Below are 26,861 nucleotides of genomic sequence, written 5' to 3'. Positions count from 1 at the left end.
GTAGGTAAAGTTTTGGATAGCGAGGGTTAAAAAGTACTATTCCCACTCCAGTGAGAGCAACAGTAGGGAAAGTTTTAGATAGCAGAGGGGCAAACATTACTATTCCCAGTCCGAAGAGTGCAACAGTAGGAAAGTGTAGGATAATGGAGGTGTAAAAATTACAATTCCCACTCAAAAAAGTGCAACAGTAGGGAAAGTGTTGGATAGCGGAGGGATACAAATTACTATTCCCACTCCACTGAGTGTAACAGTAGGATAAGTGGTTGATAGCAGAGAGGTAAAATGTACTATTCCCACTCCACTGAATGTAACTGTAAGGAAAGTGCTGGATAGCGAAAGGGTAAAAATTACTATTACCTCTCCAGTGAGTGCAACAGTAGGAAAAGTGTTGGATAGCGGAGGGGTAAAAATTACTATTCCAACTCCAGTGAGTGCAACAGTAGGGAAAGTGTTGGATAGCAGAGGCTGGTACCAGGAGCACTGAGAGCCGAACGGAGGGCTCTTCCAGTGCTTGGAATTATACCTCCCACACCGTTTACAGTGTCGGGGTATGATTCCAACATGTTTAATACCAAACTTGATAGGATTCATTGCAGCTAGTTTCGAGATGGTCATCGCGTAATTATGTGGTGCCCCTCTATATAGCATGGGGCTGCTTTACTTACAACCTTGAAGAATAGACTCCGTAAGCCGCAGGGGTTTCCTGCTCATACATGGGCACCCTCACACTTAGAACAAGCACCCTGCCTTCAGGATTAACAGGGGGTGACTTATAGATTTTAAGTTCAGTGACCCTAGATGTAGGAAACCTATATCTTTAGTTTGCGGTGGTAGCACCAGTTTGCACAGGCTGCAATGGCAGGCCCGTAGATCCATTTTGAATGATCTTCCATGGGTGGCATAATGCATGCTTCAGCCCTTTGGGAACCTCTGGGGTACCTATGCCCTGGGTACCTTAGTACCATATACTAGGGACTTATAAGGGTGCCCAAGTATCCAATCTAGGATGTACCTAAGTACTGAACATAACAATTTAAGGGAGAAAGCAGATAGAGTAGGGTCCTTATTAGCAGGATCCCAGTCAGATTAGTCAGTAACAGCTTAGCACCAGGCAAAAAGTGGGGGTAACCGTAAAAGCAAATCCTTCTTTCCTACACAACCCCCCCAAAGGTAAGGAGATGAGACTAACCTTGCCCAGTTGAGTCTTCATTTTCTAAGTGGAAATATCTGGAGAGTCCATCTGCATTAGCAGGGTTACTCCCAGGTCTATGTTCCACTGTATAGTCCATCCCCTTTAGGGGAATAGACCACCTCAAAAGTTTAGTATTTTCATCCTTCATCTGTTTAATCCATAAGAGGGGCTTATGGTCTGTCTGAACAATGAAGTGAGTGCCAAACAAGTATGGCCTCAACTTCTTCAGGACCCAGACCACAGCAAAGGCGTCCCTCTCTATAGCTGACCAACGTTTCTCTCTGGGGTCAACCTTCTGCTGATAAAAGCTACTGGTGTTCCTGGCCCTCTGCATTCAGTTGTGATAACACAGCCCCTACCCCTAACTCAGATGCATCTGTCTGCACAATGAAAGTTTTTGAGTAATCAGGACTCTGTAGAATGGAAGCAGTGCACATGACCTGCTTGAGGTCATCACATGCCTTTTGACAGCTGACTGTCCATTACACTTTCTTGGGCATTTCCTATGATGTGAGATCATTCAGAGGAGTCACTTTGGACCCACATCCCTTTACAAATCTCCTATAATACCCAGGCAGGCCCAAGAAAGCTCTGACCTATGTCTGGGTAGTTGGAGCAACCCATTTCATTATGGTCTGGATTTTGTTTTGTAGTGGTTGAACCTGGCCTCCACCTACCAGGTGCACCCTGTACACAACCTTACTCTGACCTATCTGGCACTTTAGCTTTGATAGTGAGGCCTACGTTCTGCAGAACCTCCAAAACATTCTTGTGGTGGACTAGGTAATTTTCCCAGATGAAGCTAAAGCCAGCAATATCAACTAGATATGCTGCACGATAGGCTTGCAGGCCAGTGAGAATTTTGTTCACCAACCTCTTGAATGTGGCAGGTGCGTTCTTCAATCCAAAGAGCATTACAATAAATTGATAATGCCCACTAGGGGTTTAAAATGTATTTTTTTGTATTGACATACTCAGCTAGTCGGATTTGCCAGTAACAAGCAGTTAGGTCAAATGTACTTATAAACTTGGCTGAGGCCAAAGTATCAATAAGTTCATCTGCCCTAGGAATTGGATGAGCATCAGTCCTAGTGACTGCATTAAGACCTCTGTAGTCCACACAAAACCTAATTTCTCTTTTTCCATCCTCGGTGTGAGGTTTAGGTACCAGAACTACTGGGCTAGCCCAAGGGCTATCCGAGCTAAGGCCATATGCATGAGAGGTGTGCCTCATAATTGCACCATGCACCCTAGTACATGTGTGATGCAAACCCCTAAGTCTGATAATTGAAAACATGCAAAACTACTTTGCCTGGCAATGGATGGGTTCAATACTCTGGTGTAATGCAATGCAGGGCAAAATGTTGTGTTCCATGTCTGTGTCAACGGAGGTGTTTTATGGGTGTTGTGTGGGTGCATCCATACAAATCCCATGGTTAATGATGCATGTCATGCATATCAAACAAGGTAAAACTGTGAATGCCTCAAAATAATATGCCTCCCCAGGTGATGTGTAACATGGACATATAACTTAAGACATCCAACTCACTTCCACTCCTTATGTGTGCTACAATCTGTGGCACACATAGAGAAAGGAATGCCACTCTAAGAATTGTTGATATGCAGGAAGGTGCCTCTTACTGCACTAAAACAATCCTGCATGCAATGCAGGCACACTTGCACCATGCTGTAAGGGAGCCTGCGTCTGTGCTAGGCACCCCATTTTTTGCCATTTCAGTGAAAAAGGACAGGAATGTGCTGTTAGGCATAAACACTGTGTGTCCCACTGCCCTTTCCCAGTGAAGCAGTGCAGCACAGCTAGGTGACTTGCTGCGCTGCACTTTGGCCATAATATCATGTGTACATAGTGTGAACACTGTGCTGTAACATGTAGACAATGATTTTCTTTTCTGTCATTGCTCCACTAATCCTGCAATGACAGTAGCTACAGAACACTTGTGTGTAGTAAAGTGTCATTCCACACTGAGTAAATGGATAGAACCACTTCATCTGCACTGGTCAACCAATCACCACAAAACTCATGAGGTATGCCAGACAAGTCAATATGAGTACAAAGTCTGCGCAAGAGGTAAGTGAGCGATGAGTGTCACCTCAATGGCGTTCCTAGTCTCGGAATCAGTTAACGTGCCACAACTGGGGTGAGAACAACTCATATGTATATGAGCAAGTGTGTTACACATGGCAGTATAGTTTTATGTTGATCAAAATTTCAGGAGCAACAATAGAAGATGTATTTGCAAAGACCATGTGTGGCATGCAATGTAAGTGTAAGAGCCAGACATGGGCAAATGTTAATACTGGGTAACAATGTTGTATCAACAGGACAAAACACACATATGCCTCTGCCATACTGACAGTCTAGGTGCACACATACACATAGGCATCAAGCCACATTGGCATATGTGACCAATGTGATAGATCATCAGTTTAGTGTGGTGTAAGTTAGCCAAATTCCATGCATATGAATCAAGAATTGTTAAACTCACAAGTTTAAACAGAATGCTGTCAAACATGTCCTACATCAGCACTTAACATAGAAAAAATTGTAACCAGGACAAGGTATCACAGTGTACTCACAATACAAATCCCAACGTTCACAGGCCACATCAGTGATGACAAAATCAATGTATAGAAGTACAGCATAACCTACAAGTTGGAGTCATACACATACATGTGAAAACTCATAGTATTGTTTCCAGGTCTGTAGTTGAAAGCTACTTGTAGCAATATCAGAGTCTGGTACATAAAGGTTGCCCACATTGCAAAACCTATGGGTTAATCTAACTGCACCATGACAACTTTTATGTCAAAAATCATCAGCTGAGGGCTGATAGCAAATTGTACAACTATCCATGTTACATGTTAGAAATGCACCACATGTGCCCAGCTAAATCACATTTTAGAGTAAGAGCACAATTAAAAGACTGTGTAAATGCACTGTAGGCAAGTAACAACATCCGAGGTTTTGCAAGGACATATGTATGTTTGACTGTCCAACATATTGGCACCACACACCCTCCCTAGGGATGAACATATGTGAGTAAAACAGCTATATATTTTGACAATTTGCACATGTAGTGAGTGCCCATAACATAGAGTGCTCAATAAGTTTTCAAAATACCTATAACAGTAATCTAATGCCTAAACTTGAAAGTCAAATGCAAAAAGAACAATTGATGGACAGAATGCAGAACGATGTCACACATTCACTCTAGTACCGAGATCTGGGCCTAAATCCATTTTTTTTGCCCACCATGCCATCCCATTTTGGACCCAGCCATATGCAAATCAGTCTTGACCCTGCGCCCAATGGGAACAGTCCAGCCCAAACTGCCAGGCCAGGTCCTCCCTGGACTGGAAGCAAGCATCCTAGGACCGGTTTCGGGCTTTCAGCCCTCATCAACCAGGATAGCTTGACTCCAGTGGCATGGAGAGCATGGGACCCGCGTCTGGGCATACCCGTCCCACTCGGGGTGACAAATGCAAAAATAACTATTGATGGACAGAATGCATAACAATGTCACACATTCACCCCAGTACAGAGATCTGGGCCTAAATCCATTGTTTTCTTGCTCACCATACCATTCTAGTTTGGACCCAGCCATATGCAAATCAGTCTTGACCCTGCGCCCAATGGGATCAGTCCAGCCCGAACTGCCAGGCCAGGTCCTCCCTGGACTGGAAACAAGCATCCTAGGGCCGGTTTCGGGCTTTCAGCCCTCATCAGCCAGGATAGCTTGACTCTGGTGGCATGGAGAGCACGGGAGCCACGTCTGGGCATACCCGTCCCACTCGGGGTGAAAAATTCAAAAAGAACAATTGACAGAATGCAGAACAATGTCACACATTCACCCCAATACAGAGATCTGGGCCTAAATCCATCATTTTTTTGCTCACCATGCCAGGTTGGACTGTTCCCATGAGGCACAGGGCCAAGACTGATTTGCATATGGCCAGGTCTAAACTGGGGTGGCATGGTGAGCAAAAGAATGATGGATTTAACCCAGATCTCTTGACTGGGGGTGAATGTTTTGATTTGTTCTGCATTCCGTCCATCAATTGTGTGTCTTTTGCTAAACATGAAATGTAGAAGTGTCCAAAGTATCAGGGCACGATCAATATTTGCTAAGACACAGAGAACTGGAAGAGACATGTGTAAATCAATGTTCAGCTGTATAAATAACACATTTTGTCACATACTGTAAGAAATGTGTATGACTGATTTAGTACACAAAACACACATGGGCAGGAATGTGGCTCTCATGTGCAAAATCATTAACACTTGTTGTTTTCTTGAATTCCAGTTTACCAAGGATATGGTCTGCAGCCATGGGCCATGACCCCAATTGGACATTCCCAGTTGAAGCCACAATGACAGTACAACCAGACACTTGTCAAGACCCAAACTTACTTTTCGTGTACTGAAATCCAGGTTCTGATGCCTAAACATGTCAGGGGAGAGATTGATATACTTCCCCCCTATGGTCTACAAGATCATACAGTTATGTGCCATCCTCAACAACATCTGTGTGCATGCTAACGTTTTGTGGGACTTGGATCATGAAGAACATGAGACAACGGGAGAAGAGGAGGAGGATGGAGGAGAGATCCACACACAATGACTAGTCGGCGGTGACGCAACTACATTGTGTGTAATTTCTTTAGTTAATATGTTGTTACATGATGGGCAATATGTCTGCAATTCACTGAACTGTCCAACTTGAAAATAAATGTGTTAACTCATTCATTGTGTTCAGTTTTATGTCACAGTCATTGTAAACATCATGTCACTCACATCTTCTCAACTAGGAGTAGGCCTCATAATGTAACAATCATGTCGACAGACCTGTCGAGCAACATTGGTCCTTGGTGACCAACATATAAACTACCAATGGGGAAGTGCACTTTGATGCAGCGTACCACATTTAAGGGACAGGACAGACCTGCCACATGTCTAATTTCAAAATTACCATTACTGTCCTCACGCACGGGACTGGACTCTCAGTCTGTGCTGGGTTTTAGTGGTGTTTTCTAGTGTGGATTGTGGAGTATTTTGGGCTTGTTGGTGTCTGCTCTGTCCCTGTCTTGTGCCAATTGTGGTTATTGTGTATTGTATTTATTAATTGTATTGTTTTGTCAGTATATTTTTGGGTGTTTATCCATTGAGGGATTTGCTATTTTCGGGTTAGGTGTAAGGTTAAGTGGTGTTTGTATCGGGTTTAGGGGGTATAGAGAGGATTAGGCTTATGTTGGAGAATGGTAGGGCAATTAACTTGTCAGAGGGAAAGTTTGGGGCCTGCTTTGGCTGCTTTCCCATTATGGGCCAAACATGATTGCTTCAGAGGTACAGTCAGCCTGCGCTACCCCACCAAGGAGTGCCGGGAGAGAGTGGAGTGGCACATGAAAACGGTGTTTGGTGTCAACCGCACCCCACACCAGCTTAAGCACCAATGGGTGGATGTTGTGAGCCTTGGGGCTGATCTACTACACCACCTTGGCTTGGAGGTTGGTGGCCGCAAAGGTGAGTATGTATTTGCCATCTGCATGTAGATGTGTTCATATCCAAATAATTTTAAATTCTTTTTCTTACAAGTAAGGGGCAGATCATTTAAGGTGTAGGATACCAAAATCCAGGGTAAATCTGCCTATTTGCAATCGCCTGCCCCATAGGGGCTGTTTAGAGTGCTGTGGTGTTCTAAAATACTTTCACATGCATGCATTTGTATACAGGACCTGATTTCACAGTGGTGTGTGTTCATAGCATGAATTGGTTATTTGTATTTAAAAACCATGCACATGTAAGGAGAAAAGTAATGATCACTTTCCTACAATGTTAACCTTCTAATGTGTGCTGCATTGTTTCAGCACACGGAGAAAGTTTAACATGCCACTGGCAATTTCTTTGAATCAGAAATGTGCCCCTTTTAGGATTGAAATTGTTGCCATCTTCAAAGGTGTGTACTCTTGTTCTATGTTGCTAGGTAGCATGCATTGTGGCTACTCAGCACTCTGTGCACAATTGACATTAATTATCTGATATTGTCCTTACAATGTTACATATGGCATTTATCCGTCCTTTTCCAAAGCCACTCTACTTTGCCATGGCAGGGACAATGGTTTTCCCCCTTTTGTCATGGCTCAAGCTGGCTTGAGATGATGCTGCCCAGCAGTACACAAATCATTAGATTCCTGAGGCATCCTTCAGGCATGTGATGTGAGATATATCTAAGCCTCATTTTCCGACCACCTCTGCCATGTAAGGTGAATAGCTGCATCTCATAATTACAGACAATGTCTACATATGTGTGTCCAACATGTTGAATATACCAGATCACTGGGATGTCATAGTAGTAGTCATGATACATAGGCAGTGTTCGTTTGCAACGTTAACAAAGCAATGTTCTAATTATTGTCTTGTAGGTGGACCTGCACCATACACCGGGGGCTAAGTAGAGACCCTCAAGGATCCCAGAGCTACCAGTAAATGTAAGACGTACATGGTTGTAGCTCTGTAAGGTTTGTGTGTGGTTTATACTTGTTGTAAACTTGGGATTTGTATGGGGATGAATCAATCACCTGTAACCAATTTACATTCGGTGTACAAACACAACTGAAGCTGTAAATAGTATAATGTAAAATGGACAAGGACATACGTCAGTATGCATGTATGGACAAAGTACAAAGGCGCACATGAATCATGCATCTTTACCTGCTGTGGGGATGTTTTATCACCTACTGTTTGGATACGTATGGCACATGTACCATTATCTGACACTAAATCTACAGATAGTCAGAACTTTTATTGTTTTACACCCAAAACATCGCACAAACATTAGAACCTACGGTTCAACAAATGTAGTAGCAAAGTTGAATGAGCTAGGCTGAGCTTTTCTGGACACCGAATGATTACCTATGTCCATATTTTACCATTAGACTGGTGCTGGTGAGGTGGAACACATTACCCAGACAGCGTTCCCATTAGTCAACATTACAGTGTCATGTAATCAGATTTACAGTAAGTGTGTCCTAATGCAACATATACTACTGTTGATTTTCATAAAATTATGCTCATACATGGTGCATACATATAACCTTGCCTACAAAATGAGTGCAGCGTATCAGACATTTAAGCTATTTAACACCTAAAATGGTTTGTAATCCGTACCTGTTCCAGTAGCTGTATGTGAATTCCAATGTCAAACTTGGACTCACATGTGTAGTCGTGTCAGCAGGCTACCCACCAGAATACAACAGTTCTTACTATGATAGATGCTGTAAATGTTGTTGTGATAGGGAAAAGTCATTCCTAATCAAAGATTAGAGTCAAAGCAGAGGACGTATGGTTTTTCAACATGTGTAGCTGTAAGTGTGTTAGTACATGGCTGCTGTAATCCAGCCTCAGGTGTACCTGATCATCCCTTAGAGTAGTCCATATCATACATATGTGAGATGGGGTAACAGAGGAACAATTAAACAGATGCTAGGAAGGCTGTAGGAATGTATTCCAGCAAGTCTTATTTTACCATTGTATTGGATAGCTCATCACCAGACAACCTGGCTGATGCACGTTGTGAGTGTAGATGTCAACATGGCAGGGTATGGACATATGGCCTGGCAGGTTGTGAAGGATTCCTACCTCAGTGCAAACAGATTTTGTTGGTGTAAATTTAGAAAATGTCAGTACTCTGCCCATGAAAATGCAGTATAATTCCTAACTTGGGACCTGATATTCCCAATGTCCCATCTCTGGGATGCATTCATACCATGGCAGGGAGTTGGTAATTTTCATGCAATGTGGGAAGGAGCACATGCAGGTATGCATGGTGTCAGCAGCATATAGCCAATTACACTGCTCACCTACTGGTGGCATTACTTCTACTGGCAAGCACCAACCATGTGACTCATGGGGCACGTTACTTGCAAAAAACAGCACATTTTACTTGTACAGATGATTATTGCAGCATGCATGCACACACCTCTACATGCATAGCCCAATTTTTTATGTGCGTCAAGGAAAGCAGCCTTGCTGAAATGTGTGTACACACACTAGGATATGTTAAGATCACCATGATATTGCTACAGCTGTATATCAGAAACTATATGTTAGGTTTCCCGGTAATTTAGCTCAGTCTATATTGGTGAAGTGTACAACAGGTATGTTTTACAGGTGTTAAATACCCACTCTCCATCTATGTTTTGACTACCTGGCACAGAGTCAGTCAAGGCAATATATGGTTGCCTCGTGTCTTTCCAGATAAATAAACAAATGCAGAGGGACACTACCTATACTTGAGTCATAGAACTCATTTCAGATATGTTTATAACCAAAACCAAACCCTGTTGCATGCTGCAATACCAACACTAAAGTGTCCATATGTGGCTCCTGTGTTCGATTCCATGTGGACACAACTTCATGCTTGTGACTCCGTCCCTAGGGATTATATGGTCCATGTAAATTTGTGTTGACATTGCCAACTCTTATACCTACACTGCCAGTTCTTGAGTACGTTCTGCTTGTTTGATTGGGAAAAGTATATGTTCAGAGGGTATTTTCTTCATGTCACATGTAATGGTTTGGAAGTGTGATATTATGTAAATTTTCAACTTTAGCTGATAGGTATTTCCTTTACTTCCCCAGACAACATGACTGCTGAAGAGGCCAAGCAGTTTAACATATGGTTGGAACACTGCAGAGACATCCGGCATGTCACAATGCCTACAAAAAGATGGACCTCATTCATGTACAAACAAGCCAAGGCAGCCAGAACCTGGAACGCAGGAAGGCGGGAACAACAAGGACTGTCCCAAACCAACAAAAAACAAAGTGTGCCCAACAAATGCAGGATGTACCTCAGACCATTGCAGGCCCATTGTTTGCACATCAGGTGCCTGCCACACAGATCCTACAACATTCTCTTGTCATAGGGTCCTTATTTAAGGCCCAGTCCCTAAAAGACCTCCAGGAACTGAAACTACATATAGCAGCCATTGAGGGAGAGCTGTCTCGCCTGCCTGTTATAATGCTGAAAGTAGAGAAAGCAATGGAGCACACCAGTGTGCAAATAAGACTCCCCCTTGAACACGTCCCTTTCCTCCTTTATTGTAAGGTTGCTTATTAGTAATTGCAATGTAGGCATAGTGTAGTTTATGGTTTAGTTTGGCTACAGTGCAGGTTACTGTAAGTTGTTTTAAATATATCATTAGGTAGTAGTTTGTAGGTGTGTCTTTAGATGGGTGGTTTTTTTGTGGGTGGGGGGTTGATGTTTAGTGTGTGTTTTATATTAAACAAAATACTAAAAATCCTAAATCATATTTTTGTTTGGGTTCAGATGTTTAACTTGTCATTTGTGTATAGTAGTTGAGATAGTGTGAGATAAGTCAAAATAGTGTAGGATAGAGTTAAGGTTAGTTAGGATAGGCTAGGTAGGTGATTGTTCTTTTAGATAAGTTAGTTTAGTGTAATGTAGTTGTTTAGCCTAGATAGGTGTTAGATTAGATTTTTGTTATATATATTAAAAAAAACCTACTTTTGATACTTTGTCAACATTTGTGGCTATTGACCCGCTGGCTTTGTAGGTAAGTTTTGTTTTGACAGAGGCCTATGGGGAATTGATTGTCTACCTGACAATTGAATCAAGTGTGGTGGTTTTTAGAACATTAACCACTGTAAATGGAGCTCTTTTGGAAACGTCTCACAGCACAATGCAGGCAGCATACCACTGTTGCACTCTGTGTGAAAGTGATAGTTGGTATAGTTTTAACAATACAGATTCCATGCTTCGCTGGGACACACTGGTGCCTGCCAGTAATACACACACTCTTGCGCCATTGTGCAAGCGGCTCATTGTTGTTGGCTTTTTTCCAATCATGAATGTATCCACACCTGCCTGTAGAACCTCCATCATCATTGCCATTGACTTGGTAAGTGTTTGCACTACATGCAGTTCACTTTGGGTGACTACTTTTCTTGATTCATGGCCATAAGTGCCCCATGTCATCTTCCCCATGGGAGATGTTGCTTTGTGCCTACTTCTGTGTTCTGTCTCCTATGCAGGAATATGGGTGTGCAATGTACCATAGATGTAATGTGTCCAACTTGTGCTCCATATATGACATGATGTTAATGATGGTCCCCACTGGTGTCAGAGGTTGATGCCTGTTGTTCTTCCCTCTCCCTCATGACACCAGCAATGTCAGCCAGGAACTCATCCATTCTATGGAGCCATGGGTAGGTGCTTTTAATTGACTCAGATGTATCCTTTTTAGGACTGAGGTACCTATGGACTCTTCCTAGAATGCCCGCTATGGTCTTCATCCCTGCCCATGCCACATCCACCATCTGCTACTGGACTCCTATCACTCGTCATTGAAAGAAGACTAGGGGTCATCGGAGTCCACAGCTGGGCTTGGACTGACATATGGGGCATGTCCTGTGGTTGGAGATTCCTCTAAAGGCCCTGGGACGCTGTCCTCCCTTGTGATGACCGGACACAAAGATTCGATGGAGACCAGGAGTTGTTGGAGGGTGTCATCATCCTTTGGGTGCAGGATGTCATTACCAACAGATTAGTCATCCAGCACAGGCTGCTAGACAGGAGGTGTTGTTTTTTCCTCTGCAATGAAATTAAACTATGTTAAAGATGATCTATGATGCATGTTGACAAGAGTAGAACTGGGTGACATAGAGACTATATTTACACTCACTTTATGTTACACATGTTGAACATGTGTTACTACAAGTAAAGGAGGACAAGTTATACTGGTGTTGCCTTTCACATGGCAACATCTTTATATTGTTCACACGTGTGTGTCAAGGGGTCCTTTTGGTGTCATACCACCCATTGCAAGGCAGTTAGGCAGCTTGCAGGCCTGACCTGCCTGAATGGTTAGTGCAGTGTTGCTTAGCTGATTGTATATTTTAAGGAGTAAATTGATGTATGATTCACTTATTGACATCGTCACCAGGGTGCCTGCATTGCCTCTAGCCATCACTCAGTACACAGCCCCAGACAAAGTAATGTTTTTTGTAATCTATTAGCTTTAGGCCTGCACTGTGGTGTTCTCACAGTACACCATGTCAATCTGTCTTGCTCTGCCGTAATGCATGCATTTTGTGCATTCATGTGGTAAAGGAGTCATATTTGACACTCTTCCAAACAACTTTACAAAGCAAGTTGCCACATTTTACTGCAGGAATGGGTAAGGGCATGTAATCACCATAGTGTGCTAATTTGTGTGGAATGCTGTAGTTTCCTAGGACACACAACCATCTCCAGAGTCCAGAACAATAGGCACTGTCCACCATCTCTGAAGGGGGTAGGTGCCGTCAAACTTGGAAATATGCAACCACTGAAACTCACCATTTCCTCATTACCCAAGTTGCAATTCTGCAGAGATGCAATAATCTATTCACTCAGCACCACTCACTCATAGCTGTACACAACTCCTCTCTCCATCATCATTCAGACCCAGGGCCTAAACTTCCTCTCACACACTGCTGACATCCAGATCATACATTGACTCTCGTGAAGCATCTATACCACCTACATTTGTTATATCATGCAATTGACAAACATGCCTACATGTGTGTGAGAGCTCTGGGCCATGCTGAACCACACAAAATAGTAGTGAGGACATTCTGTAACATATGCTTACCATGGTTGTCCATGTTGCTCGAATATGAATTTACCTTGAAAAAATGAAAGACAAGAGATGTTTGGCAAAACAGGAATAGTTGGTTTAATTAAAGGTAGTGGCCTGGAGAACAGGCAACAGGGTTGGATCTGAAGACTGTCTCAAAGCACATTGGGTTCAACCCCCATTTTATACATTATATGAAGTGTCATAAAGCAATTTGTACATGACCCTAGGGTCATGCGTACTGACGGTGTCACACCCAGTGGTCCAAGCGAATAACACCTCTCACTTCTTTCAGATGCTACCAGTATTAAGACTGAGATGCTGACTCTATTTCAGACCCAGAGCTTTTCTGTACCACCTGTGTCACGCTTAGTGGTCCAAGCAGTGAGGCCCCACACCCAGAGTTTTAGGCATAACCTCTGTGACTCGCCAAGCGTCCCTGTATCACACCCAGAGACAAGCGAACCCTTTGTGTCTCACCCAGTAGTCCAAGCAGTCCCTCTATCACATCCAGAGACAAGCGTATCCTCTTTGTCATGCCCAGCGGTCCTCACCTTTGCTAATTTTCCATACAAATAACCATAAGATGTAGTCTCTTACACACTGATGGCTGCTTCAGGATGGACCGCCACACCCAGTTTGTCCAATCAATTGCGGAGTCTGCTTACCATTCTTGTTACACAGATGTGAATCAGTACAGGCGGAGTACTTTTCCTTCAACTGCAGTCGGGCTCGAATAATCAGTCTCTCCTGCCTGGGTCACCAAAATGTTGCTTGAATATGAATTTACCTTGAAAAAATGAAAGACAAGAGGCGTTTGGCAAAACAGGAAAAATTGGTTCAATTAAACCCAGCAGCAGGGAGAACAGGCAACAGAGTCTGGGTCTGAAGACTTTCTCAAAGAACATTGGTTTCGGCCATCATTTTATACATCACATGAAGCATCATAAAACAATTTGTACATTTCTTTGGAGACAGAAATCTGATAAGGAGCACAGGGGTTTTTGACCTTGCGTGGACACAATGTGGGGCCATTGGGTATGTGTCAAGGTGTCCGGCATGGAGAGTGCGTGATCATTGTGTGTAGTGTGCATGCAATGTTCTTATTGGCTGAGCGTTCCCAACTTAGTGTGGCATCTGAATTTATGGTGTTTTGGCCCTTCCTGCCAAACGTGTTTTATTGGGACCAATCTCCTAAGACCATAGTGGTGTCACAGCCTACCTGTGGGATCGTTCTGGGTTTTTCCTGTTCATATGTTTGTCTAAGGGATTCATGTCCCCCCACCTGTGATCTGTAAATCAGTTGCCTCATGCCAGGTTGCAGGCCCTACCGGACCACATACTTCTAAATAGGGGGTTGATGGAGAGGTCTTATTGAGTGGATTCAACAACAGCAATGCCATTACATTGTTACACATACATATATCATAGCATACATCGACATCGTATTTATCAATATTAACACCCATACAACTTGGCCCAAATACCACACCTCCAACCATCCCCAACACCGGTGCGTCACCCTGGACATCTAGCTCACCTTACACTTCACATTACCCTGTTTCACATCCTCCAGCTTTGACATTTGTAGCATAGTCAGACTTTTCTGCTTATCACTATCTCCTGTCACTAGCTACACCCTCACCCAAGCCCACATCACATGTAGACTATAGTAAACCAATGCCCTGTTCTATGGCATCCCTTTGCAGCTGCTATACAATTGGGAAACTATCACACACAGCAGTGTGACTATAAATAAAGCTACCTTGTTGCACACACATCACACCTCCCCTCCATGACACTCAATAGCTCCCCATTCAGACACACTTTAGTTCAAATTTGTTCAGCCACACCTACATGGCAGTACACTACCAGGGAGCCATCAAGCTCACACACCATCTGTGCTGCCAAGAAACACTCATGTGTGTCTGTAGTGGTCACGTGCATTCAACCCCACCCCCAAAATTCTTTTGTATGAGACAGGAGTTAGTGTGGTGTTTGACATGGCAGATAACACCTGTGTAATCTCACCCAGCACATCAGGAGAGGGGAGTGAAATATGGTTTAATTATGGTGACTGTACACGTGAATCTTCACATGATCCAAATTGGTCATCCTTCACATACTCAGCACCTGTATCACCTCTCAGGTGAGAAGTTGATGCTCTGGCAAGCCCAGTTCAGAGCAGAACTTTACACTCTGCATTTGGCTGCATACATAAGAAGATGGAAATATTTCTTCCTGACATTACATAATCACTCTCACCCCTCCCAAAGGAGGGTCTAGATCAACAAATCACATGCCCAAACAATCCATTTGCATTTAAATGTAATAATTTAATATAGATCTGAAAGCACTCACATAATATTTGTAATAAAGCATGCATACTTTTGAACGTGAATGGTTGTCAGAGTCATTAGTTCATTAAAACATTTGCAAGACAAAATGTCTATGCATGTCTGGGTGATTTGTTTACTCAGCACAACTTTTAGCATGAATAATCCAATTACAAATTAGCCCCTAAAGGGCATTACATATATAATCACAACACTGTGCATTTATATAACTTCACACCTAGTAGGTGTTTACTCCGGGTGGGCAAAACTCACAACATGTTCCTCTGCAGAATTCCACTGAATTATCCAAAAACTCTGCAAGATTACCTGAAGTTCCGCCCACCCCTAAATCCGAGAGACAATTCTGTAGTATCCCAGTAAATTTAATGGATACAAGCTAGCTGTAAAAATAAAAAATACAGCCTGACTGCTTTTTTAAATTCAAAATACCAAAACAGGATGGTTCTATTTATTTTAGCAAGCAGCGTATTTTTGACCTTATCTCCAGTTTTAGAGAATGTAAAATACACTGAGGCATATTCTCAAGAACGTGTGATAACCATCTCAAAAGTAACTTAACGCAACTTCCAACATCGCAGACTATCGCGGGAAATTTATGCCGTGTTAACCAAGTATTCACAAAACGGCGGTACCATGCGATAGTCACCAGATAACGTGCCAAATGGCTGCGATAAAATCAACGCCACACCACAAAAATGCGACACACAAACAGAAAAAAAGCTGCGATGAGGCCAATCGCGATACAAAAAGCTGCGAAAACCAGCGGCAGGCCTGCAAATCCCACGCGACTGGCGGTAAAATGCACTATAAAAGCTACAAAAACAACACACCAGAAACAATTCAAAGTGCATAGCAACTTGGAAGCACCCTGATCGAGCGCAGAGGCCAACGCGAACCCCACAAGCCCCACAGACCACCAGCAAGGAACAACGGGCTCGGGGAAGGCCAAGGAGAAGAGTGAGAGGAAGACAGGGTGCAGTCCGCAGCAAAACCAGATCAGTGTCACGGACATGACAGAACACAACCATCAACTGACCCACAATTAGACCACCGGGAATGCAGTCGGAGTATCGAGGAGGCCAAGAGGCGCTGGCATGATGTGCAAATCTAAACCAGGCACAATGCCACTGCCAACAGGAAGGCAGCAACGGCGACAGAAGGTGGGAGTTATGCACCACAGGAGGAGTTGGAGGAAACGGAGGCCACAGTCAACAGTGTGGAGACGGTGCAAGGAGTCGGGAGTGCAGACACAGCTCGAGAGGACCTGACACAACATCAACAGGGTGAGTAAAGACCAGGGACTGGGGGTACGGGGGAGATGGGCACAATGACACACATGCACAACAATCTGTAGCACATTGCACACCCACAATGACCCTGGATCATGTCCCTCATCCCCTTGGACCACTGCAGCACACACACATAGAAATAACAGCACATCCACATTGACGACAATGTGGTACAATGTGCAACCTCAACACTGCAGAACAGAGGACACAACTCCGCACTTGTACAGAAACAGGCCTACTACATCTGACAGAGCTAGAAACTGTGACATGGAAATGTACGCGTACAACCTCACATCCATCATGTAGTCCAAATGTACGCTGTCCCTCATCTAAATCCAGCACCTGCAAAACAGTCACAATGTACATTGTCATACAGTCTGCATGTAAACAAGAACAATGTGCCAACATACATGTCAACACAATGTCAACATTCATCTCCCCTTCACATTGCAGAGGGACACACAACACCTCCAGCAGAGCACCGAAGACAACACATCAGTGATGCCGGAGAGGACCACCACACCTTCAACACTGATGCCCTACAACAGCCCATGGACATCCCACACATCCCACCACCAGGACCAGGGCAGCCAAGCTACTTAGAGGAGAACCCAGCCCCTGCAACAGACCGCACAGCATGAAGCACCCGCAAGCACGGCAGGCTCACAACACTTCACCGACCCACACAGGGCACCCCAATGCCAGGTGTCAGAACGCCAAAAGGAGGTGGCCAAGCAGGTGTGGTCAAAACCCATGGAAGGCAAACTAAATCACATACGTGGGTGTCTATTACCCTTCATGGTCCACCTACACCCCACAAAGGAGCCCAACTGCCATAGCGACACATGCAGATGCACATTCCGAGTATAGAACCACGCCCAGGGGCACGCACATATCAGTCACACACCCACGTTGGCTCTGTGTACAACGGCCCAGTGCACTCCCCTTATAAATTGAGTGGTTAACAACAAAGCTACATGTCCAAGCTCCAACCCGCTGCCTGCGGTGACATGTCTGCGTCGGCTGTACACAGCACAATGCAATGTCGTAGGGACCAGGACCCTCAGGCATACAAGACCACAGGGAAATACGCAGATATTATGTTGAACTGGCTACGGGCAAGTGTGCCCGGGCCCTTTATTGGCAGGGCCACATGTACAGTGATGCCTGTGCTGGATGTGTGTGGGGTGAGTATAAGCCAGCCCGCACGTAGTGCTTGGTGCTGGCAACAACTTGAACAGTGGACACTAGTGCAATACAAACAGAAAACACCTGCATAACAGAGTCAACTGCTGAGCAACATGGAGGGAGCCGGAGCAAGTACAGAGGTCACCCAACATACAAACAGAAGGGTCCGTGAGTTTCAGTGCGCTGAGGTTGGGGCACTAGAGCTGAGCACGCTCATGTAAAGAAAATGTCTAGGATTGTGTCCCTTCTGGACATTCCTGATGCAGCTGCAGTGGGGGGGTGTCTCACCTGCATCATCTTCGTCGTTGTCATCCCAGGTCTCCCACACTGCCTGAGGTGACATTGCTGCATGAGCTCTCCACAGCACATAAGCAAAACAGTAATGGACGATGATTCATGGTGCACTGAGTTAGTGGCACCTGGAGTGCTGAGCAGGGGATCAGGCAGAATATGGCATCCACAACAGGTGCGAGCAACTCTGTAGGTCTGCCAGTAGGACCGTTTTGACACTGGCAGTTGGCGGTTGGAGTTGGTCCTGACGGTAGTGGCATGTGCCACCTGGGTGATGCGACATCCGGGCCGATCAGGACTCGATTTGATGTGTGAGCCCTGGTGGCTCGCAGTTGAGGCTGGAGGCCACGGACAGCGCAGGGCCACAGACACATGGCATTGATGACCCCAAGGCCATCGCCTCAGAGGCCATCAAATATCTCAGAAGAAGGGGTTCCAGACCTGACCAGCACAGAGTTAGTGGCCCCAGATGCACAGCGGCCGGCACAGGCACCCTGCCATGGGACGGATGACTTGCGGTGCACTGAGGTAGGGCCATGCGGACTGGGCGGGTCCTCATCGATGTCCGAGGTGAATGTGGGGGAGGGATGAGTGGGAGAGTGGAGGGTGTCCTCCAGGGCATGATGCAGAGGGTAGTAGCCGTCCAGAAGCAGCAAATGGAGGAGTGGAATGCTGCAGCCTTGTCTTCACCACCATTTAGGTATCAGATACATGACGATGATGACAACCACCAGTCCATAGACTCAGCCGCCACCAAAGTTCAACCAGAAAGTGTCCATGGCTGTCGGGGAACAGACTTAGTGGCACCGGGGCTGGGAGGGGATGCAGTCTGCGTTGATGCCGGTACAATGATATGCACTCTGCCATTGCTAAATCAAGGCTCAGTCCCAAATGTGTGACCTACTTGACTGCAGTGTAGGCCGGAGGCAGCGGTCAACAGTGGGCCACAGCCACATGTCGTAGGCTCGTGATGCACAGAGTTAGTGACACCAGGGCAGTTGTCGGTAGTGCTCAATCACCTCCGTAACGATGATCCTTTTTTCATCCCAAATACAATGCATCATCCTCTTAAGCCTCTCCTTGCGTGCAGTGATATGTGCTCTGCCTATGAATAATCGATGTCCAGTCCTAATTCTGTGACCTACTCGAGCGCAGCGTAGGCCGAGAGCAGTAGTCCACGTGGGCCCACATAATCTTGCGGTTGTGATGTACGACTAAGACCTGATGACTCCACATCAAAGGGTGTATAGTGACATATACTCAGCCATATTTAATGTGCTCTGCCATGGTGTAATCAGTTACAACTGTGTGACCTACTTGTCCACTGTGCATGCCGGTGGAGTACGTCAACGAGAAAGGAGTACTGCGGGCCTGTGTTGCGGAGGCCGTGATGGTCTGAGGTGGTTGCCAAGGTCGCAGGCCTCGGGCTTGGAGATTGCACCGGCACGTGGTGGCCCCTCTTTGACACACGCCGGTGTCGGCTGGTGGGCATTGAGGCCTGGGTGTGCAGGGGTGGGCAGGACTGGTTCGGGGACCAGTGTCCCGGGGTGCAGCAGGCGCACAGGATCGCTGAAAACACAGCTCACGTCATTGGCCTTGTGGCGGGGTGAGAAGCGTCACCCTGGCAGAGACATCGGGCATTCCGGAAGAGAACCACGCCCAGAGTTACGTGCCTTTTATTCACACCCCTACGCTGGCCTGGCATATGCCGGGCCAGCCCACTCTGCTCACGCTGATGGGGGAACGTAACAAGCTACATTTCCTCGAACTTCCCCACTGGCTGGGGTGACATGGTTGCGTCCACTGTCCAATACACTCCAAACACCAGCGGTGTGTGTCGGCATGGATATGTGTGTGGTCTGCATACTGCAGTCTGGTGAGCACATCCACGCCACACTTGGCATTGTGTACAGTCTCATTCATCGGTCACTTGCCTCCTTCGCACGTGCCTGGTCCCCACCTCTTCCGACATTCTCCTATTGTGTGATCGAGGTGCCATGCTGTTGATGGCTAATGTACATGGCTGGCCCAGGTTCCCACAGTGAGTTGTGCTGTCGTGTCTGGTGGGTGTGCATGTTGTATGTGACCTTGTGATGTGTGCATTTCCTGTGTTGTGTGTTGCATGATTGTGGAGCTGAGGTGTGTGGTGTGTGCATTTTGTATTGGCCAACGAGCAGTGCATTTCCATAGGTGCCATCCTGGTGGCGCAGGTTGATTATGGACGTCGGAAGGTGTAGGAATAATGCACACTGCCTGGGTGGTTTGCGGCGGCACATTGGTGGGATACGTGCGCTTTCTGTTGCGCTTATTGTGTGCAGTGTTGCCAGGGCCCACTAGTAGGACATTGTGCAGTCAATTGCCCCCTGACACATGCAGGAAGCCATCTGTGGCGTATACACCTTGCTTGGTCTCCGGCTGTTGCTGCGCAATTTGTGGGAAGTATAGATAGTGGGATACCAAGGTGATGGTGTCATCCATGACCATTGTGAGGGACTTGGATTGGGTTGGCTGTGTGACTCCTCTGTCTCAGATGGATGTTGGTTGGAGAATACCAGAGGCCAACACATGCAGCATGGCCAGCAGCTTTGTCTGAGGTGGGATATTGGTTGTACGCTGTGTTGGTACCATCAGCCTGTGTGCAATGGTGGTCAGGATGCGGAGGAGGGTTGTCACTTTGTCAATGTAGTGGGCAATGACATTCTCTGGTGTTGGGTCTGTGAGGTTGGTGCATTTTCAGAGGGTCGCTGTCTTTGTCTGCGCTGCCTCAGTGTTGGTCTGGGGGGGGCATTGAGTGTCCGGAGGGGTCGGTGTGGTCATGGGGTGGTGGTGGTGGGTGTTGGGGCCCTCTTGGGTGTCCAGCTGACATGTTCAGTGACTCCATGGCATCTGTTGGTCTTCAGGTGTGGCTGTGGGCTGGGCTCCCTTTTGTGGTGCAGGCTGCCGCCCGACTTTACCCCAGGTCAGAGCAGGTGTTAATTTCCTGCAGCTAACGCGCCTTATCGCATGTTTCGTGGTCTTTTTGCCGATCTGGCTGGTCGCTGAGAATGTTGCGGAGTGGTGTTGTCACGGCTTTTGGGAGGGGAACGCCTACTCTGCATCTCAGTAGCGATAGTTGCCGGGGTCATCTGTGGCGATGTTTTTAGCGGCTGCTATCGCAGGTTAACTGGTGCTATGGGCAGTTAGCACTGGCTTGTGAATGGGGTGATAAAGTTATCGCGACTTTGGTTGCGATAAAGTGCCGTTAACTCGGTGATAGCTCTTTGAGACTATGTCCCGCCGTGTAGTAGGATTTTTATTTGATTTTCCTCATCGACTCTCCCCAGCGTAGTAATAGCATGATACCCCTAAGATAATGTGCTTTGGCGGCTCGCAATGGAGCACAAAGTGCTACACAACTGAAATGACGCTATAATACATTACCCCCTCTTAACTCCCAAGCCAAAAGGTCCAGGGTGAGTGCCGAGGTACCCCAGGCTCACAATCCTGGTGGTTGATACTGATGTTGTCCAACTCTTTGTGGTTACTTCTCCAGTTCTCCAAGGAGTGCACAGGAGGTTTGCGATCAGCTGGCAGAGCCATATTTGGTATATCCCAGTGGAGCAGAAGGCTAGGCAATAGGGAGGTACTGACAGAGAAGGCTCTCAGCCACTTGTCCCAGACAGTAGAAATAGAAAAAGGACAACCCCACGGGCCACTCTCACAATCACGCACAAGGCAACCATTTCTTTCATGGAAGATCTTGCTAGTTCAACTTGGTAAATGTCTTCTTCACAATACACTGTGCATTTTTGTCCTGGGCCATTAATACAATATGTATTTCATAAACATTCTAAGAAAACAATAACATTCTTATTGTACTTTTTAAATATACATAAAGTCTGATTAGTTTATAGCATTGTTCAAGTATTTTTACACTACGAATGCCACTTTGATTTTATCAATATTTGCCATGTTGTTTCTGGGTTTTTAGCACATTTCAACAAGTTAGAACAACCACAATGTATTCCATGTTCCTCAGGAGCCCCTGATGGTAAATACAAAGAAAGCAGATGCCTTTATTGTCCTTGTTTTGTTTCTGCTTCTCTTCTTTCCAGGCAGGGGTCACTGACTCACTGGCTTTACTCACAACCTTCTTGATGGTCTCAACACCTGCGCCATGAGTACAGCACCTGACGTCACCAAATAGTGATCAAATTGGACAATCGCCGCCAGAGGAAGAAAGTGGTTTGTCAATTAGGAGCGGGCACCAGTAAACTCAGTCATGCGGCAGTTGGCAGAGTTTTTGCCAAACTCAGTATCATACCTCAGTAAATTTCGTCAGCAGAGCTGAGTTTACCACCCACCTCTAATATTTATCCAACATGAAACCTCATATGAAACTTTTTCAGGCCGCATAGATGAAGGGCACAGTACTCCCAGCTGTAGAGCAAAAGCTCCAGCCTGGGAAAATCCTCTCTGAGCAGCCAGCACTCTGGCGTGCTGCAGCAGGAGCCAGCAGCCAAATTCTGACCTGCCTGTTCTTGCGGGAAGGTGCTTTGTAAGTGGCTGGCCTTCCAGCTACTCCAGATGCATGCATGGGGAGCCAGACACACAAAGCAGTGTGGTGGCACTCTCCCCTCACCTTACCAGATATCAGGGCCAAGGTATCGAATTCTGGGCCCTTTTCCTGATTGCGGGGGAGCTCAACGGTGCTCCTTTGCTGGCGTCTCTTCTCAGGGCCCAGGGATGTGGTCATAGGCCACTCCCAATACTCACAGGGGAGTGTGATGGTGCTCCCTCACCTTTTCCTTCGCTTTGGGACCCAGAGCAGGGGTCCTGGGACCCCGGTCACCTCAGCATGTGGCCCAGGGATGGGGTGCTGGGCCCATCTCTGGCATTCCTGGGGAGATCGACGGCACGCCCCTGCAATTTCTTTCTCTGGGGGCTGCCTCCAGGCCCTGGCTCACCCCAGGGCCAAAAGCAGACTCGCAGTGGAGCTCCACCAACTCTAGTCATAGTAAAGGTTGCCTAAACTTGGGAAATGCGATATCTCAGGGCCCGTTGGGCTGATTTGGACGATTTTGGTCTAGTTTCGCTACTTATGGTGTGCTGCAGCCACCTGGAACACTCTGGCCTCAAAGACAAACTTTGCTGGAAACTGGTTTCACTATCTCCCTGCACCATCCTTTCTTTTTACTTTACCGCTGAGCTTCTCTCCTTCCTTGCGCAAATGCCCAGTCTTTCCACAGCTGGTCCTCGGGGGTATGGGAACCAGATTTCCTGGTCCTGGGGCGTAACCCACTGGTCCTGGGGTCGATTAGAGTTAGAGTACTAAGGCCAAATGGCAGTCAGGGGTTTCCTTCTTCCAACTGTCCATTGCAGCTGCCTCAAGTTCCAGTTTCCAGCAGAAAAGCACAACCAAGAGAGCTCTCTCCTGTGCAGGACCTTTTAAGTGGGGGTGGGATTATCCAGCACCGATGCACCTCTAGTCTATCCTGATATGCCACATCTCCTCTCTGCCAGTCCCAACCTCCTTGCTCAACCTTCTTCGATATTCAAAAATGGGGAGACACATTCATTTTTGTTAGGCATGGGATGGTTAAGTGATTTGCCCAGAATCACTTGATTTTGAGCATCCCTGCCGAGACTTGAACCCGGTTCCCCAGCTTGAGGCAGACTTCTCTAGCCGTTAGGCCACATCATCTCATCCTTGATCAGACCCTCTTCCTGGCAATGGATGACAATTGGCTGACTGATGCAGAGCAGTCCGCCTCGCCCCTTTCCTTCTCAGAAGCTGACTTAATCAATGTTAAATGCTCCCTTTGTGGGGGAGGCCTTTGTTCCTACCACTGGAAAAAAAAACATTTAACCCAGCCCAGCAGGGTAACAATAGGCCTGAGCTGAGCCAGAGAAATATGACATTCTTGAATTACCTATAAACTGTACAGATATGACTTTGGGCTTTACAGAATTGATCTTTTCACACAGGTACACTGTACATTGGTAGGACTCTGTTGTCTGTGGACCAAGGGGAAGCGGAGCTGCACTCAAAGGCAGCATTCCCCATAAGTGTATAATGGAGTGTCACTGCAGACAAAGTAATCCACACTGACTTTCCCTATATGTGTACACTAACATTATAAGGTCTATCCCAGGTCAATACTTAATCCTGCAGTTTCTTCTGCCGCATGCTGACTACCTGTGTGCAGTTTCTGGGCTACACATAACAGGAATCCCCCACAGGGAGCAGTCACGCTTGTGCACACATATTCATGTGCAATGACTTAAGTGCCCCTTACACGTGCTGTGTAGTAGCAGACCTATCTTAAAAAGCAGACACTGGCGGTAAATACTTGCAGTTGATTTTACATCCACTTACCATGGGTGAGTCACAGGCTATGAGGCTCCCCACAGTAAAAGATAATAAAAACAGTTGATTAAAATGGGAACAATCTGAGCGGATTAGATGAACAGAACCACATTCTCACAAGATGTGATTGAGAGTGTCTCAAACTATTGGCTGAAGTGCCTGAAACAAGAAGCCAATGGCTGAAGAAGGTTATCATAAAAGTCCCTTTCCATATGTGTGGAGTGTGAATTGAAAACAGTGTTTCTGAAATAGTGGCACAAGCATCATTACATGTCAAACCTAAAAACAATAAAGCCAATGTGCAGTTATAATCTTAGCTCTCAGTCTTGAACTCCTTTCTCTGCTTTTTCAGCATCTTATGCCTGTAGTCCTGAAATCATTTTTTATTTGTCATTTCCACATTAAACAATAATATTCATTGCCTTTGATTTCTTTATATCACTTTGTTTATTTGAGGTTTAATAAAACCATATAAACTATGCTTAGCATACAAATCATCACATTATAAAATACCAATGCGATTCCTAATATTATCACAGTGGTCGATAAGAAGGCACAAAGTGATTTTATTACAAACTTTTATAATGCAATAGTTTAGTCCTGCTAGTGATATTAAAACAGTTTAATAGCAATGGATCAATGCATAATGATCTTGAGTGATTAAGTACTTACAGGAATAAAAATAGGTTCTAGGGATCCTGTACTATATTTATCTACAAAATGTTTCTCTATAAGTTAGATTATACCAAGCTCCAAGCCAGAAAGCTCTCAATCATATCTTTCGAAGCCTTTTCACTCTAAGCAGGCATTTAGTATTTGACAAAATGTGCACCACAATGGAACAAGATAAGTGCACTTTTGTTTGTTGGTGAACAGGTTCTGGTCCATAATTTATATTTTGCTGTTTGAGCGTTTATTCATACAACCTAAAAGTGGTTAAAGGTTCTAAAAGGATATCCATCAGACCTTGCTACTCGATCCATGCAGAAAAAAAATTGAAATATGTTTACGCAGTCATGTATGTTTTGTCTTTAGGAAGTTCTCTGTTGGTTTTACTATGTAGCTCTCTTTAATGCTCTTTGTCTGCATGTCACTATTTCAATTTACTCACAGGGGTGCTTATCATTTGGCTTCTTTGTGTTAGCTTGCAAATTTGCACATGGCCATGTTTCTGTTAGGGACACTGGTTGATCTCTCAAATGTATATACATTATACTTTGAATTGAGTGATGCCTCTATGCTAAGTACACCTAGAATTGCATTTCATCTTGGGCTACTCACACCAGTTAATTGCCACTTTACTACATGGCAATATCAACCCCTTTTTAGGTCGAGCTCTAGCGGCAGCGCGCATGCGCGGCTCGCTCTGTGAGGCATGCAGTAGTAGAGTATGAGAGACAAGCTGCCCTCACTCTCCGTCCATATTTTTAATTGGCTTCTGTCTTTGCCCATTGTAAATTCTGGCTTTTGATTGAATATGAGGCTTGTTAGTCCCGCCTTATTATGGCCAGTAGTCATTTGTACCCTTCAATGGCTATTGGCCCCTTTACTTCGAGTGTTACACTGTACGGTATGTGTTATTTAGAGCACTATTTTTCCCTCCCCGCCTGCACTCCCATTGTCCCTGCCTTCTCCCCCCTCCCACCCGCACTCCCATTGCTAGTGCCTTCTTCCCCCTCCCCTGCACTCCCTTTGTCGGTGCCTTCTCACACCCCCTCCCGCACTCCCGCTGTCCTTGCTTGCTGAGGTCCTTGTGCGTGTTTACACAAGTGAACCCTGTTACTCACTGATTACCCGCAGGTGTGCGGTGCCTCCAGGCGCAGTGCTAAAACAAGGGAAGCCGGGGTGGGCCTTTCTGCGAGGTGCCAGGGAAGGGTGGGCTTCATAGTGAGGAGCTGGGCTCGGACTGGCCTTACTTGGTGAGCCGGCATGAGGCTAGGCCTTGCTGGGGTTAAAGACAGGCCCACCTGTGAGGGGTCGGGCCTAGAGGCCCCTGCACCTTCTTATATCCCTGTCCATTCGGTGCACCCTGCGAGGAGAGGGTACAGGGTCACTGGGTGCTACGATGTCTGCCGTTGAGCTCTAGAGCAAGGTAAGGCAGCCACCGTTAAACCCGCACAGGGGGGCTGGCTAGGTGTGAGGCTCGGAGCAGTGGGTGTTGTTGAAAGTGGTTACTGTCCATAGAACACATAGATAGCATGTCACTGATGCTGCCCTCAGGGTTCTCACTTCTCCACAGAAACTAATCTAGGCCATGCCTTCATTTTTTCAAATTATCTCGATTTAGAATAGGCAAGGAAGTTCGGAGCCCTAATTACAGGAAGGAAAATGCCCACCCATTTGCTATTAAGAGTCCTAATTCGGGCTGTGGGCCCCTTAAACCTGGTGCCACTATACCTGTTGTAAATTGGCTGCGATTGGATTAGCATTAGCGGAATCCATCTGGTATTTAGAGGCTATCTTGTCCATGCTGTAGAATCCATTTTGTATTTCTGGCAGCCATTTTGTTTGCCATGTGCTCACCATGTGCTTTG

Source organism: Triturus cristatus, chromosome 4_1 (assembly GCF_964204655.1).
Source record: "Triturus cristatus chromosome 4_1, aTriCri1.1, whole genome shotgun sequence".
Classification (NCBI taxonomy): Eukaryota; Metazoa; Chordata; class Amphibia; order Caudata; family Salamandridae; genus Triturus; species Triturus cristatus.
The sequence above is the reverse complement of the archived record's forward strand: the minus strand, read 5'-3'. Positions refer to the sequence as shown.